Raw genomic sequence first — 6,000 nt, 5'->3', positions numbered from 1 at the left:
TTAATGGAATTAATAACTTAAGGTGATTTGGGTCGAACGTGTTAAGTTCCGCAGGAGATCCAAGTCAAAACCTAAAAGAACAAATAGATTAAGTTTTGGATCAAACGTGTTAAGTTCCGCAGGCGATCCAAAATTTAATTTAAAAGAACACATGGTAGCTAGGAAAAGGTTCAGACCTTTGTACAAAATTTTTGTACAGTGGAACCTCTAGGTTTTCCGAGTAGCAACCAACAATTGGTATCAGAGCTAGGGTTTTGCCTCTGTGTATTTGGTATTAGTTTAATTATGCACATGTCATACATAATTTAGGCAGGATAATAGTAGGATGTGCTAACTTTGTGGATACAGGATCCAACTATTATGGCTTATAGTTATTATGTGTGTGATTGGACCCTTGGACATGTCAAGAACATTTTATTGTGTGTGCATGATTGTATTATAAAATACAGCAGGAGCTGTGTTTAGTTTTATTAGGATTTTATTTTTGATCTAGTTACATGTACATTCCTTTTATGGAATATAGGATCGATGGATGTAAATTTTATTTTATGTTCGATCTAGTTTACATGTACATTCCTTCGAGGAATATAGGATCAAAATGTAAAATTTTATTTATGTCACGGATCGAATCTTGCAAAGCGTGGAACCTTCTAAGGACCAGAGGCGCAGCGGAACTAGGAGCAAGATGGATGCGACAGCTAGACCCGGTGGCAGTGGCCAAATATGGCAGCAGCTTGGGATGACAATACACGGAGGACAACAAGAGATAAAAACCATAATAGTTGAAAATTATATTTTCTATTTATTGCTTTTATATTATGCTGTGTGTGCATGTTAGTTTTATATATTTAGTAGGCTAGCATAGTTAAAATTCCTCATTTATAAATAACTAAGTGGGAGAGGGATTTTTAAGTAAATCCCATGGTCTCCATTACTGGTTTGTAAGTGATGCAAACAAGCTTGCGCGTTGGCTCTGAGTGCCTTCCTCCATAACGGATGAGCTTGTTTGTGGATCACTAGAACAGACTTCCATTTTTGGATGACTATAGGAAGTTAATTAAGAGCGTGTGATCTTCCCCAACGGAAGGGGCATAATCTTATTAATGGACTTAGTGTCAAGTAATGGTATACACTTAGACACATCTAATAGTATCCTCCCCATCGGAGTCACTGCTATTATTTGTGTGACCAAATGATACCAACTATTAATTTTATTTGTCAAAAAGTTAGGTTGACAAGATAATAAAATTAATGGGTTAAAACCCTCCTTTTACAAATGTTGAATTTGTATACGTCCACACTAACGTGCCATGCAAAATTCACGGTGTTTGAGGTGTTGGTGAATTTAAATAATATTATTTGAGGAATCAATATTTTTTAAAATTCAAAAGTTTTTGACCAAATATTTGATCAAAGACAGATCAACTATTAATTTTATTCGAAAAGTTGACAAGATAATAAAATTAATGAATAAAATCTCCTCTTCGATTTTGTATACGTCCACACTATCGTGGCATACAAAATTCATGGGGATTTTTAAGGAGTTGATCTTGACCAAGTATTTTTGTGATTCTTAGGATTTAAAATGTTTGTCAATCCCCTAGTAGTCATACTATAAGAAAGACTTAGTAATCCCAATTGTAATGATTGGAAATAGGACTTGGACATTAAGGTAAACTGTCTTCTTAGAACTAAGAACAATATAGGTGTATTTAATTCATTAGTTGAAACATGTTTAGTGGTGTTATCTACCAGAACCTGAAGTGTAGATACAGATGCCATTAATCATGTCCGTAATTCATTGCAGGGTTACAGGAAACCCGGGAACTAAATGAAAATTAAAACACCATCGACATGGGCACTACTGTAAAAATGGTAGTTGTTGCAGTGGGAGATGTTTATCTTTTGATAAGAATAAAACATGGATTTTTGAGTAATTGTCTTTACGCACCAAGTTTAGAAAGAACTAGTTTTCAGTTTCTAAACTATTCAAAGAACTTGATATTCTGCCTCTTTTAATAACAAAGTTGTTATTAAGAAAAAGAGGGAAGTTATCTGTTCTGGTACGTTGGTTGGCAATTTATAAATCCAATAACTCTCACGATGCAACAAATGGAAATTAGTAACACATCTTCTAAACTTTAAGAGAAAGTAACCTTCGAAAATGAACCAATTATATCTTTGGCTTCTAAGGCTAGGTTATATTAACTTGTGTAGGATTCATTGGTAGCTGATGAACTTTTGGGTTCATTAGTAGTGGAAATCTTTCCAACCTACGAGTCTTACTTGGAAGGAAAAATAACCAAGAAGCTTTTAAGTCTAAGGGGTATGGAGTCAAAGATATATTAGAATTGGTTCATTCTGATTTGTGTGATCCTATGAGCATCCAGGCAAGAGGTTGTTTCAAATATTTCATCTATTTTATAGACAACTATTTGAGATACGGATATATTTACTTGATGTGCCGCAAGTCTAAGTGCTTTGATTAGTTCAAAGAGTACGAGGCTGATGTGGAGAAACGACAAAGTAAAAGTATCAAGACACTACGGTAAGATCGTAGTGGCAAGTACCTCTTGGGAGAATTTAGGAGTCATTTATCAGAAGTAAGGATTCAATCCAAACTAACTGCACCTGGTACACTCCAACAGAATGGTGTAGGAAAAGGAAGGTATAGGACTCTTATGGAAATAAGTAGATTGATGAGTTATTAAGAATATTATCAAAATCATTTTAAGGATATACTCTGGAAACGGGAGTGAATATAGTACCTTCTAAAGTCAGAACTCTCTACTCATATAGAATTGTTGAATAGACGTAAGCCTATTTCGAAGCATATTCGGATTCGGGTAGTCCAGCACATATGCAGAAGAGAGAAAATGATAAGTTGGATAGGAATTCACTTGTTTGTGGGTTATCCTAGTAAAATGAAAGTAGATTTATAGTCTTAAAAATCAGAAGGTCATTGTTAGCATCAATGACCGATTTTTAGAAAAGGACTATGTAATAAACCATGTGCCCATAAGAAAATTTGTTCTTAAGGAAATAATAAAAGGCATGTCTAATCTAGTACCAACTGTACAAGATGAGATACCACAAGGAAACTGCACCACGTATCACAAATGATACACAATTGCAGAAAGTGCCTTGTCGTAGTGAGAGGGTTGTTAGGCAACCTAAAAAGATTCATGTTTTGGGAGAGTTTTTGGACTCGATCCCTGGAGGACATGAACCTGATCTCCGGACATATGACGAAACACTCCAAGATAAAGATGCAACATCTTGGCAAAGAGTAATGAATAACAGAATTAGAATATATGTATTCTAATAAAATCTGGAAGCTTGTAAAACCACCAAATGGTGTAAAAGCCTTTGGGTGTAAAAAGGTCTATAATAGGAAAAGAGAGATAGAAAGGAAGGTAGTAACTTTCAAAGCAAGGCTTGATGAAAAAGGTAACTTTTTCACTGGTAGTCATGCTTAAGTCTATCCGGATTCTTTTATCTATTTGGCAAGTGGATGTCAAGACAGCATTCCTTAATAGAAGTCTTGATGAAAGCATCCATATAAAGCAACCGAAGGGTTCATCAGCGCTAAGAGCATCTGCAGAAGCTCAATCGCCTATGGATCGAGGTAAAGCTTCAGTCTTGGAACATCCGGTTTATCAAAGTAATCCGGACCTATAGATTTATTGAGTAAACGGATAAGTCTTGTGTATCAAAAGGTGTGATGGAAACGTGGTGGTATTTCTTTATACGTAGATAACATTTTGGTAGTTGGAAACAATATCAAAATGTTGTCAAGTAAGGGTATGGTTGTCCAAATAATTAGATATAAAGGACTTGGGAGAATGTATATATTTTGAGATCAAAGTAATAAGGATCAAAAGAAAAAAATATTTTACTTATCCCAAGCTTCATACATCGGAAAATCTTGCTTGTTTTAAGCATGCAAAACTTCTTGAAAGGTTTCTTACCTTTTAAGCGTGGAGTGTCTTTATCTAAAGAGATGTCTCCACGACATCAAGGAGATTGAGGACATGAGGTAGTTCTTTATGCTTCGTAGGTTAGACAACCTAATGTATGCTATGCACGAGATCGAAAATCTATTTTGCCAAGGCATAGTTAGGAGATATCAAAGTAACCCTAGACAAGGACATTGGACTGCAAGAAAGCATATATTAAAGTACCTTAGAGGCGCTAGAGATTATATGCTAGCTTATAAGGCGCTTAATTTGGTCCATGTGGGTTACACGGATTTTGACTTCCAATCGGATAGGGACAATAATAAGTCGACCTCGGGGTTTTGTGTTTACTTTAGGAGGAAAAGTCATAACTATGGAAGAGTGATAAGCATAGGTGTTTTCTGGACTCCACCATGAAGTTGAGTATACGGCAAGCCTCCGAGGTAGCCATAAAAGTCGAATGACTTAATTACCTCAAGATAGACTTAGATATGATTTCTAGTTTGTCAAAGATTATTACAATTTATTGTAATAATAATGGTGCAATAACAAACTCAAGAAACCATGAGTCTATAAGGCAAGTAAACACAATAGAGCAAAGTACTACTACACGAGAATCAGTATAACGAGGAGAAGTTGTTGCCGCCTAGATTACATCAGATGATAACCTAAGGTCCTTAAGGCTAGAGCTTTTTGAAGGCATGGGAATCAGATGTATGGCAGCAGATACGGCAGCTTAGTCTTTTAGTATAAGTGGGAGATTGTTAGAGTGTATACTAAAAGCCTAGCTTTTGGTATAAACATTTATCTAGAAATAAGAATCACATTGGTCAAATGTCTACATTTATGATAAATGTAGTTGTTCAATTAATTTATATTGTAGATAACATGGTGTGTGGTGTCACACACAGAGGATCATGTTATCAGTACCTTATAAATTATAAACAGTAGCTCATGACCATAATGGAAAGGAACAAACCATTGGAAGGTCGTAGTGTAATTAGGTATTAGTTTATCTTAACTATATAATTACACTAGTACACTTAGAGTGTATTGAGTAGGACCATTAGAGGTCGTTTCTTTTATACTGACTTTATAAAGAAACAAAGACCTCAGTTATTATGGAAGTGTGTGCTCTTAATCCTAATATAATAACAAGCACATATACTTAATATTCATTTCTTTGATTTATCAAAGGGTGCGATTTAGTTCGATAAATCAAGAGGCCCGATAAGTTGGGAAATGATATTATTTATATGGTGTGTTGTTGATTATAGAATGAAACTGTGTCCTAGTAATCTAGGTTGATAATGTCCCCAAGAGGAGCTCATAAGGATTGTCATGTAAATCCTGCAGGTAGACTTAGTCCGACATGACGATGAAGTTGAGTGGTACTACTCTTGGAGCTAGATATTAATTAAGTGAGTTGTCAGTAACTCATTTAATTAGTGGGCATTATATATCTTAAACACAGGGAGACTAACACACTCATGATAAGAAGGAGCCCAAATGTAATTTAGGATTGGTGCGGTAGTTCAATAATAGTTCTTTAGTGGAATGAATTATTATTGATGAAATTAAGTTGTGTGTTCGGGGCGAACACGGATGCTTAATTTCATCGGGAGACCAAAACCGATTCCTCCTCTCGGTCCCTATCTTAGCCTCTAGTATATAGAGATTTATACCCACCGTTACCCACCTTCTTACCCATCTTAAGGAAGCTAGGGCCGGCCAAGGCCAAGTGGATGAGTCAAGTTGGTGACCGGCCAAAGCTTGGGTCCCAAGCTTAGGTGGCCTACCACTAGAATATTAAAAAGGATTTTATTAAAATTATTTCTTATGTGGATATCATGATTTTAAAGAGAGTTTAAAATTAAAATTTTCCTTTTATAGCTTTCTACAAAAGATTAAGAGAAGAGATTAATCTCTTTCCTTATTTGTAGTTTAAAAGGATGATTTTAATTTTGTAAAACTTTCCTTATTTGTAAATCATCTACGTGTTTAAAGAGAGTTTAAAATTTGAAATCTTTCCTTATTTGTT

The sequence above is a fragment of the Zingiber officinale genome, chromosome 2B (assembly GCF_018446385.1).
Source record: "Zingiber officinale cultivar Zhangliang chromosome 2B, Zo_v1.1, whole genome shotgun sequence".
Lineage (NCBI taxonomy): Eukaryota > Viridiplantae > Streptophyta > Magnoliopsida > Zingiberales > Zingiberaceae > Zingiber > Zingiber officinale.
This window is presented reverse-complemented; position numbering follows the sequence as displayed.